The 13,273-nt window shown below is 38.2% G+C and overlaps 1 protein-coding gene across 4 annotated transcripts in view; it reads left to right on the top strand.

Annotated features, from left to right (window-relative positions):
• Positions 1–13,273, top strand: part of LOC111934608 (uncharacterized) — a 76,339-nt gene that overhangs the window by 46,809 nt on the left and 16,257 nt on the right. For 3 of the 4 annotated variants that reach the window (XR_015275206.1, XR_015275207.1, XM_086847080.1), the window contains exon 5: positions 9,979–10,118. The gene's annotated coding sequence lies outside the window, so the exon portion shown is untranslated. Of the gene's footprint in view, positions 1–2,015; positions 2,142–9,367; positions 9,573–9,978; positions 10,119–13,273 lie in introns of all 4 variants that reach the window. The other variant, XM_086847081.1, reaches the window with a different exon arrangement.

Here is a 13,273-nt window from a genome sequence, read left to right as displayed (position 1 = left end):
CTGAAGCTTTGGGATGGTAACTTTGGTGAGGAGAGTGTCTGAACTGGACTGGTGACTGTAACTTCAGTTTACCTGCAGAATGAGGCATTGTGACAGCTCTGACACTGAGGAACTAGAAATATCTTTTGAGCATTAAAAAAAAAAAAAAAAAAAGGCAGACATTAAACTTGCTTTACCTGAACTTTGCAAAAGCCTTGCAGTGATACATCTCTGATTTCAGATGTTAGTGTTTGTTGCAAATAGGAAATGTTGAAAGAACCTGGAGCTTAACAGCTTAGCTCTTTCCTTTGAGAGGAAACAGAATTAGAACCTGCATGTGCTTGGCTTATACTTCATAATACATTTTATTATTACAATTATAAATTAGGCCCCTGGGCACAAAAATACAGCATAACTAAAAACATAACTAACCAAGGTAAATTGATGCCTGCCTTAATATATTTTACCATCCCAGAATACTAGAGACTGCCTCTCACTCTGGGCCCACCACACTTAGGTGGCTCTGCTGGCACAGTATTACAGTTCTGTAACTAGTCTAGGGCTTGAATGTGAGCCACACTTTGGTTTCCATCCATTCATCACAACTGGAGAGTCTTGTAGGCTTTTGGCCGACTTTCACCTTCTACAGGTGGTAGAAGGGCAGCTGCACATGTGTTTCCCCTCATTAAGCAATAAGCCCTGAGCTTTTCAGTGCTAGTGATGGAAGAGAGATAATCTTGTGTGTGTGTGATTGCACATCCTTCCACACTGGTATTCAGCCGTGCTGAGATTCAGTGGTGCAGGAGTCAGACCTTTGCTTACCATTTTCCACAGGATCAGCAGTCAGAAAGCCTGTGAGAGTGATGCAGTCCTGTTTCCTGGATATTATGCAGTTATCCAAATTTTTCAAAATGGGAGTAGTAATACTACCCCACCAACTTGTGCCTGATGACTGCAATCATGAATGTTTCGGAGGAGAGACAGTTATTTGAATCAAATTGGTTGTCTTCTTTGTAACTTCAGCTTATCTTGTGAAAATACTGTCAGAATAATATATGCTTCCTTTATAACCAAGAAGTTCTACTCTTGATCGATAGGACTTACTTTTCATTTGTCAGCTTAATGAATTATTAGTCTTCCAGGGTTTTTTAGTACATTTCAGACTCTTTTTATGCAGCAGACAGCTGTGACAAGCTGAGATGGAAAACTAGCCTGAGCCCTGGTGCTAAATAGGCACTGGTACTCTTAGATCTCACTGGATGCTCCTTATTTATATAACTAAGGTGGAAGTACTTGGACTAATGCCAGCAGCTGCAGGCAGAAGTGATGTTGGAGAATGCCCTGGCACTTGGGCTTGACACTGCCACAGTGATTATACCTGGGAACTCGCTGTAGTGTAGCCCTGATACTTCCCAGGGCTGGGAAGTATCTCCTTTGTTAGAGGAAAGGTTCCAGCAGCGTGGCAAAGACCCTTAGGGACTGGTGTCCCCAGAAGTTTCAAGGATGGGGTTTCAAGGCCACAGTGTGTGACCTGAGTCCCTGCACATCAGGGTTGTTGCTACAAAACAGGCCATGCAGCTCTGGAGCTCCACAAAAACTGAGTTCATGGGGGCTAAGATATAACTTTCTGGATTTGGCTGCTATTCCAGTTGTGTGCAGCAAGATGTATCATCAGAAAATCAGAAAATGCCACTTTTTCTGTTCATCTTTTGTGCTTCTGAGTGACAACATGAAGTGCTTTTTCATTGTTGCCTCAGGATTTTATCAAGCAAGGTTTTTAGTCTTTGTGGTTTTTTTGGTTTTTGGGTTTTTCTGTGAGTTTACCTTTACTTTGGGTGCAAATGAGGAAAATGAAGATTTCACATACAGTAAGTTGGTTTTGTTCCATAAACATTAACTGTGCATGTTAAAGCTGTCCTAGGGTAACCCTGATGTGCACACAGTAGTGTTTTCATCTTTTCTATAAATATTTGTAGTTGACTATGCATTACAATAGAGCATTCCTCTCTTTTGACTTTGCCCTTTTATTTTTTAAGCTTGTTCAACTTATTTGCACAGAAGGGGGAAGAAGTTTTTATGGAAAAGATAAACTGCAGATGTAACTCTGTGTGCAGAGATGTGTGTATGTAGTAAATCTGCTGAAAAGCTGTTTATGGATTTTGGTAAGAAAGCATTGTCTCCATTTTTATGAAATCTTGGGGTTTTGTTTATCTATGTACAAAGTTCTGTGGGAAAAAAATGTGAGAATTACAAGGAAATATCAGAAGTAAAAAATTAGCTTCAGTTCTACTATTGCATTCTAAATGTTATATTCATCTTCTTTCATTTCCTCAGTGAACACTTCCTCTCATGTTTGTATGCATTTCTGAGTGACCTAGACTTTTGGAACAGACAGAAGAAGTCTGTGAAACACAGAAGATTGTCAACTAGTAGTGAAATAACTTACAGGACTGAGGATTAATATTTCTGAATTCATTATAGTATGTTACTTCATACCATAATATAATTTCTGGTTTTGTTCAAGTATTGGCTAAATCTGCAGTCAAAGCACCCTAAACTGGGAAGTCCCAAATCTGGGCAGGCATTTTGGCAATCCAGTGATTGGATCCTAAATGCAATCCTCTTATTTGTTTACTAGTAAAACAACAAAATTTCTTCAGTGAAAACAAACCAAAATTGTAATAGTTTTTAATTAGTGTCAGGTCTACTTAAAAGCTTAAAATGATTTGACATTTGCATAGGTCCCTTGCCCGATCCTAACTTCACAACAGGCTTTGCAAAATAACTCAAATTTGAAACACAAAATAACATAAAATTTCCCTGGGTTCTACTCTCTGTAAGGTTATGGCGATTTTGTGTCTTCATTCAGATGTCTAATATTTTTAATTGATCTAAGTTCCAGAATGTTAATCTCTCTGTATTTTCAACAGCTACTGTTGCATTTATTATGTGAAAAGTCTGTACATTTCAAAGAATTTTGTTTTCAACGTAAGCATAGGAAAGGTTTAGTGATGTGTGGAGAATGTACTTCTGTAGTAGTCCTTTTTTTAAAGGAATAATTGAACATTACTGGTCTAGTATCACTGTCTTTTCATTTGTCTTTCATCACTGTGCCTTTCAATACCATTCATCTATGGACTAATGCAATGCCTGCCGAAGTCAATAGAAGTCATTCAGTTGACATCAATGAACAATGAATCAGGCCCTTTAAAAAGAAGGAACCAGAGTTTACAAGGGTTAAACAGAGCAGTGAGGAAAAACACTCTGAGACAGGAATTGTGACTTCTCCTGTGTCCACAGAGCACCTTCCCTGACATTCGGAACAGTGACAAAATGACCAATTCTGTCTCCACTGGTAGCTCTGATAAGGGAAGGCAGTTTTACCAGTCAACATCTGAATTGTTTTCCTGTGCAAAGCCTTAGCAGGTATCAATAATTGTAATACACAGTAAAAATCTGTTCAGATAGGTGTCATTGATGCAGATGTTAAATATCTTTTTGTTTAATTGCTTCTGCCCAGTCTTTCCAAAGAACTCACCTTGCTATCAGTCTTTCTTTGTTCTGATTAAGTTGTAATCACTCAAAAGCAGATTCAGAAGCTCCCCCTCCTTCCCTCAAAGAGATGGTGTTTGCTTTGTACCCAAATGTGACATTGCACACTGGTGCAATCGAAAGAGGCTGCAATGATCAATGGAGGGCCCAACCAAAGCCTCACAGATAGGCAGCCATTCGTCGCTGTTTGATATAAAAGGTGTTTTATTTCTCATCACTTTTTTGTCACTGAAAGAATGCTTCCTACGTGCAGATTAATTAAAGTGTAAACATTAAATATTGATTGATGCATTATCAGCATGGAGCAGTTGCCTCTACTCAGATTGATTCCTGCAGTGATTTATTGTCATATTTGTGGAGTCATTTCACTCGATAACAAAGAGAAATAGCCTGCTCCCTCTACCTTTCAGGCTTGCTTTCTGGCACCTCCTCATCCTCAGTGACTCCCATTTTAGAACTAACACTGTGTTACCATGTTTTCAGTAAAGAACTTTAGCTCTTTTTATTTTGGCATTTGCATAGTAAATTATAGTTCAGTGGGAAGCTCTTAGACCTGTGCTCTCAAATGGAACATCTCTGGTTAACACTTCCACCCCGTGCCCCACAGAGCTGCTTTCCATGACCCTGCTCAGGCACAACTTTGCAAGGACAGTTTCAAATCATTGAAATTCGCTCATTGCCAACTTGACAGAAAGGTGAACTTCCAAGAGAGTAACATTGTTCAGGTCAGTGCTACAGCTAAATTATCCAATTAGTTACTCTGAGTAGGAGCATGGCCATACACTAGACTATCAGTTTAAAGAATTTCAAGCTTTTACTCTCATTTTTGAAAAGAGGCCTCCATTTAAGTCTTAGTGATTATTTAAAATAAAGCAAAGTTTTGTGGGATGTTATTGAGCATCAGGATTAACAATTTTTTTCAAAAATAGTATTCATTTTCTGTAGTTTTCTGAAGTGTATTGAAATGAGATAGTATTCCAACCCCCTTCCTCTTCTCCCTGAAAGTCTTTAATGTTCTTATTCTGTGGTCATCTGTGTCAGGGATAGCTATTGCACAGCACCACGTGTTGTGATACCTGCTGCACGCAGCCATCTGTGCCAAAAGGAGCCTCAGCCCTGAAGTCAGGTGTTTGTTCCAGACTGCTGCTGTGCCTCCTGCTCTGTGTTTTATGTTTTCGCAGGGCTGATGGTCACCCAGCATGTTTGCAGCCAGAAGCTGCCTGGAGCTACTCTCAGTGACCCAATCAGCTGCAAGAGAAAACCATTTGTGGAATTGTTTTGTTGTGCAGTAACAAAACTTAATGTCTTATATACATGGCTTTCATTTACCACTCAGGGAATTAGACTACTCAAAGTCTGCTGAAGTCAAATGTGTGAGCAAGACCACAAAAATATGTAATAGGTGACTGGTGATTTTGATTCAGCCAAGCAGCAAAACATTAACCTTTGGTCTCAGTAGCAAGGAATGCTAAACTTGTGAATTTACTGCAGCAGATAATTTCACTCCTATACCTGCAGGAGATCACAGGAGTGGTTTCCTACATATGGAGAGGCTGTGCCAAACTGGCTTTCTAAGAATGGTGTGCTATGATTTCTCTGAAGGGCTGTTGCAAACATGGTGTGAGACTTCATTAAGATAGGTATGCACTTGTATTGCTGCCATTCCTGCCCATCCCTGTCTCTCCCAAGCACTTGCCCAACAGCACTTCATTTAGGATGCTTTGATATTTTACAGATGTAATCAGGCCTGGGAGAAAATGCTGCTGTTCTAGGTACTTCCTCCCTATGCTTTTTCTACCAGATGCTCTTCCTGTCCTCCTGCTCAGTCATTTTCCATTCCAAACCAAAATTCTTGTTCTTTGCATCAGCTTGCTGATAACTGGGCAGTCACATCTGAATTTGGTACTCCTGAAATGAAAAAGCAAACAAACCAACCTTAAGGTATTGCAAGAGTGTGCTCCTCTGGGTCCTTCATAACAGTGCTCTTGCAAATCACTTTTCCCCCGATCTTTGTTTGCTGCTGCCCTTCCTACCCTGTGAACGCCACCGCTGTCACTCCATGTTAGAGTGTCACCCCGATTGAAGTTGTCAGCTCTGCCAGGCGAGGACCTTGCCTTCCTCTTTGTCCCTACCCAGCTGCACAAGCACCACTGCTGCAAATGCAGTGCCACAAGCCTCCTGCTTGCAAGACTGCTCTGAACAGAATCTGTCGTAGTTTTTGTAGATTACATTTACACTTTTATAAAACTTTTCAAAGATCCTAATGCATTTTGTGCAGAAAATTTCTTAAAGGTCTCTATTTCCAGATGAAAGTTTACATCAGCTATGAAAAGAAACTTTAATACTTTTCATATGACAGATAATTCTAGCAAATAATATTCAGTTAGAAGTGCATTATCATCATTTAGATAGGACCACAAAAACAACCTAAGAGAGCTCTCAGTTGCAAAGGATCTGCAGATCAAATGTGGACCTAAGAAACATACAAAGAACTGTTCCCTCTGGGGACATCAGAGCATCATTAAAAATAACTGGAAAGCTTCTGCTGGCTTCAGTGGTCCCAGGCTTTCCTGGATGGCTTACAGAGGTGCTTACACTCAGCTTGGACTTGGACTAACTCTAACCTGCACACAGCCACGCCTGGTTCCCAGAAGGAAGCAGCCCTAGGGAGGACACCAGCTTAGGAAGAGCTAAGGGCTCTGACTCTGATGTGGCTGGTCCTGGTGTGAGTTACCCCAAAGCCATTGGTAGCTGCAGGCACCTTCTCAGCTGGGGGTGTGGATCTTTATTATTTTTCAGCCTTGGTATCAGTGTGGTGAACTCCACAGCTGGAGTTACTCTGGGCACGTTGCTGCTGGGAAGAAGCAGTTTAAGCCAGTGCACCACAAGTCTGTGTTTCTCTTAACCCCACAAGAGTTGCTGGCCAGCTGTGGTGGGCAACTACAGAGATATTAGAAATATTTGGGGAAACCATGGAACAGAGAATAGAAGAGAGATCTTTTTCAAAGCTACTAAAATAACTTTGTAAAAGCAGTGAATGATTTAATGCTTCTCAAATACCATCCTCCCAGGCCAGATTCTGAAAGAAGTAAGGTATTTGTGAACTGATTTTCCCTCAGTGTACCTCAGTGCACCTCAGTCATACAGAGTTGTTGTGTAAAAGCCATACAGTAGTTAATAATGACACTTTAAAATAATTTAATTCATTTTGATGCTTTGAATAAGATGCAAACTTGTTTTTTTCCTTATATGCTTTTCCCAGGATCATTCCTTTCCCAGGTTGGAAAAATACATGTCTTAGAGTACTTCTCTTGAATTCTGATTAGCACTTCCTTTCACCATGGACAATTAAATCTGACATGAAGGGATACAAAAAGATGTTTGTTAAGTATTTAGAAAGCTCAGTACTGACCTAGATGCTGGAATTTTAGATATCTTCTTAGGATTGTAAACCTGTCCAAAGGACTCAAACTCAAATGAAGCTCCCGCTGCAAAATTAAAAAAAAAAAGAAAAGGAAAAGATAAAGAAACAAAGTTGTGGTGATAAATACAAGCTGTAGAAGTCTGCAGCCCTCCCCATTTTACTGAAGACACTGTTTGCTCTATGGTAGGGTTTGCATATTAATTCAAACCAGTCTGCTAATTTTCCATATGAAGTTACAGTCATATGACCATTTTGACCAAATAGACTCTACTATAAATTTAGATTAACATACTGATGCAGATTACCCAACTGTTTCCTTGTATCTCTATAAGACCTGCCAGATGATTACTGTTGCCCTAAATTGTGATATTTCCCCCTACAAAAATGAGTTTTCTATTTTTGAGGCAACAATTACAGGTTGCATGAGAATGGTGTGTTATTTCCTGAAATTGTATGTCATTTATTTTTAAGAGTTTGAAACAGAGTTTTGAAGTTAAATGCGTATCATCTTTGTAACTGCTCAAATCATGTTATTTTACATTTCCTGAAATACCTTTGAAGTTAAATGCAAATAAGGGGAAAATAAATTACAACTTTTGGAGTGACCAGTGTCTGATTATACGCAGCATAATTAACTCCATCCTTCATATAATGTTTGTCTTAATACTTATCCCGTGTACTTCAGAATCATTGAAATGATTGGTGATTCTTTGCTTGGGAAAAACAGTTAAGTTTGTTCACAAAGTGGACCTTTTTATTCACTTTCAGGTCATGAGGATTTAACATCTTAAAAATACTGATTCAAATTTTCTTTAATGTTAATAATAAGCAGCTACAACTCAAACAGTCAAACTGCTCGAAATAGTCTTTTCTGTTCATCTCTAGTTTTTATTTACCTAAAGTACTTTGCCTTTGGAAAAATTGATGTGATTTAGTATTCTAATTTGAATATTATTATTTTAAGAACCATTAAATAGATTGATAAGGCCCATTTATCCTTTCTTTGCCTGTTCCATACTCTACAAACAGAGATGGTATTTCAAATTAACAGACTTCTGTAGAGGAAATCATTTCAGTCCAAAAAAGAAGCTTTTTCATTCTTAGACTATTACTTGTATTATGACAGAAATTAACATTTTTGTGACCTGTAATTATCTGTGTCTCCTCATGCTATAAATAAGATTTGGCAGCTACAGCTGGAGTTAACTGTATCTTGAGGTCTAAGTTTTGTATTTATAGCTTTCTCCATTTGCTAATGACACTGTGGAGTTCAGGGATGCAGACAATAAAGAGTATAAATAAAATCTGTGCCTCGTGTCTACAGCCCTGTTCCATTTCTTTCCTCCAGTGGCATCAAGAGTTTCCTCAAATTTTTCCTGTGCTTGGAAATCTTTGGGGTTTGTGTGCGAGTCTCTGATGCTGTTAACAATTTCAATCTGCACCATTAAAGCTGCATTTTCTAACCGTCCCCTGGTAATTGTTGCAAGGACTTAGACAAGTAAGACTATCCAAAGGCATCAGTAAGGTCAAAGCGTGGTAGAAGGAGCTCTGATTTTATCCTGGAGATTGATGCTTGTATCACCTTTTTTTCGATTCAGCAGCTGGGGTTATAAAATGTACTTGCAATCACTGATAACATGTTAGATCAGACAATAAGTGCAGTAACACCGTATTTTATACACTCTGGGTAGTTTTACCTAATGCAACAATAAATCAGTGAAGGCAGAGGTCTTTTGTAAACTTTAATGAAAATTCAGCTGCTGAAAATATAGTTACTTCTGGCTGAAGTTCTAGAAATATGAATTTGCTTTCATTCTTTAAAGCTGTAAAAATTGTTTTAGCTACAAACTTTCTGGTAAGGCAGTAAAGAAGAAAGCAATAAAAGAAGAAACAGCACGTCCAATATATTATAATTATTTTGTCATTGGCTATGAGCAAACTGAAGGGAGGGGGCCAGACAGTAAAATGTACTTGGAGTTAGCTGTGAAGGATTCCCTTTCTGAGTACCATCTAAAAAAATCTCTGCACGTGAATGAGACTAAAGCTGGTAGAATGTGCCCATTCTGCCATTTCATAGAACTAAAATCATGACAACATTAGAAAACTATTTACCAGCTAATCAATAAACCACATTTTTATGCAAGTCCAGAAGGTTTGGTAGAGAACTTTTTCTTCCACAAATTATTATAGCTACTGAAAAATATGCTTTTTTATTGTTGCAAAATTGCAGTTATATGTAGCAAACCTAATTGAAATTTACTAAGTGACTGTCACAACAGGGAAATGAGGTATAGAAATAAAGAATACTTAAGAGTACAAACATGGTGCTAAACTTCTACAGCATCTTTCTTTCTTGTAAGTTTAAAGCAATGTTTGTGTAAAATTAATATACTTCTTTCCTAAAATCTACAGAAAAAGATCCAAACTTGTACCAAGTGACCAGACTTATTAGAACACCAAAGACTGGAACTTCAATAAGGAGAATTTACACTTGTTTAGAAGTCATACAAAAAGTGGAATTAATTCAGTTCTTCACTTCCCCATGCAGGATTTTTCCTTGATTCCTTTTTCACAAATTATGTCATACACATATAGAATTTTTTTAATATAAACTAAGGTATGCTGTTTGTTATTGCTTATGCTTTCCTTATTTTTCTTCTTTATTTCAGGTAGAAAGAGAAATCTTAAATTTTATCCATTTTTGAGCACTTTATCTCGTTAATAGAATGCTGGTTGAACTTTGTACTTTCATGATTGGTTCAGAGCAGAACTAATAAGATTAAAATGAATATTTAAAAAACACATTTTTAGCAATAACATTTTAAATAAACCCTTTTCTGAACACTTTCAGAGTTATACCTTTTTTTCCTTATTACTACTGCTTCTACGGAGAAATTATAAATTATACATATTGAGCTGTTTCTTGTAACCTTCTTGCAAACTTAAAATGATTGTTAGAATTTTATAGGAAAAGATTTAAAACCAGATTGTTTATTCTCATTTTTATGATTTTCCCTGTACAGTTTTGTTGGCTTCAAGGGGCTGTTCCCAAATTACCTTGGTGTCACACTGGAATGAGATCATCTCTGTTCGACCACCACTCAAAACATCACTCTTACCCATAAAACATCACTGGCTTCCAACACTCTCAAAAGTACAAAAGGTGAGCTGCAGGTTGCTTCTGCTGGTTCTATACCTGCATAAACAAATAATATTTCTGTCTCAAACTGGTATACATTATAAATAGCAAAAATGTATTTCCTAATTACTTTTCTGTTATATAAACTGTATGTTAGGAGCTAATTTCTGATCTCTACTTGAAGAATACTTGAGTAACTTTTAATTTACTGTCTAGTTTTCAAACCCCACCATGTGAACTCTTATTAAAATAATAATAATGACAGCAAGAGCTGCGGCCAAGAGATTTATATTTAGGCAGTGAATAGGAGCTTTCAGAAAGCCTGTAGTAGTTTTGAAAAACATTCCATCCAGAGTGACAGAAATGAAAATTATTTGGAAGTTATAAGCCAGGGAGTGATGCTGTATATCCTTTAGAAACTCCCTGGGCTTGCACATACTGCCTGGGAAAATCAGCATCAGTTTTGGGAAAGTGCATCCCCTCATGCCTTGTGATGTATTTCTGCAAACTTACTCTCGAGCAGAACAAGCTTCCCGGTGCTTGTGTATCTGTTCCTGCTCAGCCAAGGTGCCTCTGGGAATATATTTCCCCTTGCAGCAGCAGGTGGCGTTGAACAGCTCACGTTATTCTCACTCTCACAATCATTTTGTCTTACATGTAGTAAAAACTTCTCTCTCAAAAGAGAGAATCTGCAAGAGAAATTCAACAAGTTTTTACAGATGTAGCAAACTTCCTACATGACTAAAGTAGGGGCAAGTGCTTCCAAATTTATTCACACTGAGAAATAAGACCATAAAGTATTTAAATGACAGCAAAAACAGATGTAGAGTAATGACTTATTTGCATTTTATTTTCCTATCCACAAAAATCTGTTGCAATGCTACAGAGTTCATGTTGTGATAAGGTCAAGTTATCATGTGCCAGCTCATTCACTCTCCAGCAGATACACAAACCTCAGCTGCTCTGTGGCATTCTTTCCACACTACCTCCACAGGCAAAGGAAATAGTTCTCCTCCCAAAGACACTGTCAGTGTGTGTTCACAGAATGCAGGGCACTGCTGCAGATTTACCCCAGGGTAAGTGAGAACAGAATGAGAATTACCTTCTTCTGAACTGGGCTGAATCTGCTTCCAAAAATCAAGGGGCTTTGCAGAAGAAGTTCAAAACACACTTCCAAATTATTTCCTAGGTTTATTTTTAAAATATGACGTGCATGTAAAACAAAAAAAAAGTAATTATTTTTGCCTACACACAGGTAACATTTAAGAACAGAAGTCTTTTTCACACAAATACCTATACATCAGTTTATATAGTTAGTCTTTGCAGTAATTATGAGTATTTAAGAAGTCCATCCATCTTTCTTTCATCAACAGTCAGAGTTTTCCATTTGCATATCTAATAATTTATGGCATGTCCTGACCCCAAGCAGTAATTGAACCAATAGATCTTCAGCCTAGATTTACTCATCTGGCTGCCACAGTAATGTAACTCTGCAGGAGTTTTGGATTACTCCAAATGCCATCTCCTCTTCTGAGAGGTTGACAGTCACAGGCAAAATTTGACCTCCCAAATGTCAAGGCAAAAACTGCATTGCCTAATTTAGACTAACTAACTCTCCTTTTGGAAGACTTCAGATAAAAACAAGAGGGCACAATGATTACTCCAAACGTTACCCCAGGAAGGTGGTCTTTAATGTAATGCTCTGTAATGATAAATGAATTCTCCTTGAAGTTTAAAACCATGTAAGAGTCTAAATCTTAAAGGGGGAAATCTATATACCAGAGCTTGTAATTAGTAATGTAAAAATTAGGGGAGGGGGGAAGAAAAAAAAAAAGAGAGAAATTATTATATTAGAGAGGAATCTCATGATCACAGCCAGACTGATGAGACTTGAGCTGAAAGATTTGGAAAGGGGAGATGGGGTGCTTTTCTGCCTCAAGCAAGCCATGGCACAGGGCAAAAACACCCAGCCAAGAGCCTGTGTTTCATCTTCTCAAAATGTGGTTTAGAAGCCAATTTCAAGGCAGCATTATATGCCTCAGTAAAGTGTTCTCAAAAGCTTTGAACGAGAAAAATGCCAGCAAACACACAGCCCTGCACTGTTGCAGTGTCTTTGCTGAATACTAACTATAGAGAAAATGCAAGTGTGGAAGTTGTGGGTTTACAGCAGGTATTACTTGGGAAACTCCCTTTGCTATTCAGACACTTGTGGCTGTATGGGGCAGGTGCAGAGACTGCTCACACCACTGCTGCTTCCAAACCATGGCACAGACATTATGAAAAGGTGCGGGGTTTGAAGTTTTGTAGCCCTCATTTGTTGGCTATCTTGTTTTTCTGGAAAGGAGCTCCATTGAATGAGCCCTGGCAGACACACAGAGCTGTGCTGTTGCTACTGACACAAGTCCCAGAACAACACATACAGGCTGTGAGAAAATGCTACTGTCTCACAACTGTGGAGCTAAAAAAAAAAAGAAAAAAAAAAAAAAAAAAAAAAAAGAGCAGCAAAGGTACAAACAAGGAAAATGACCCATTCCCCAATTAATGGCATAAACAGTATTTATCTATTGATGATTAAGTGCTGCCCTTGTTTCTTGGTAGCGAAGTTCAATGATGATAGACATCTTGGAAAGCAGGTAGATAGACAGAAAGATAGATGTCCTCAGCTACTTCAGCCATCCATAACATGCCATGTGCTGCCATCACTGCTTTAGCCTGACCAATTGCCTCAGTAACATGCTCCATCTTGTCTGATCAATATTAGCACTTCAGTAACTCTGCAGAGCTGCAGCTATCTGCTAGCACAGGGAGAACCTCATCTTGCCTTCTTGTATAGAAAGAGTCATATGGAAGAAGAAAAACCATTAGTTATTTAAATACTTTCATTTAATTGCTTTCATTGACTTGGTTTTTTGCTCTGATACCTTTTGTGCCTGTTCTGCAAATACTTTAGAGCAAAAAGAAAAAAACTGAAGTATCAGAAAATGAATGAACTTTGGAAGAGTTTAACAAGAAATCTGAGTTTGGTGCCTAGCCTCCTGTCCAAGCAATTACTGTGTGCCTCAGTTCTTTAGAATTAAAATGGGATTAATGACACCATTAAATCACCTGTAAGGCTAAGGGTATTCATGTGATTGATTAGCAGACCTACATCAGAATAAGGTCCAGAGGCAGAATTGCTG

This window comes from Cyanistes caeruleus, chromosome 12 (genome assembly GCF_971803275.1).
Source record: "Cyanistes caeruleus chromosome 12, bCyaCae1.hap1.1, whole genome shotgun sequence".
Classification (NCBI taxonomy): Eukaryota; Metazoa; Chordata; class Aves; order Passeriformes; family Paridae; genus Cyanistes; species Cyanistes caeruleus.
The sequence above is the reverse complement of the archived record's forward strand: the minus strand, read 5'-3'. Positions and strand labels throughout refer to the sequence as shown.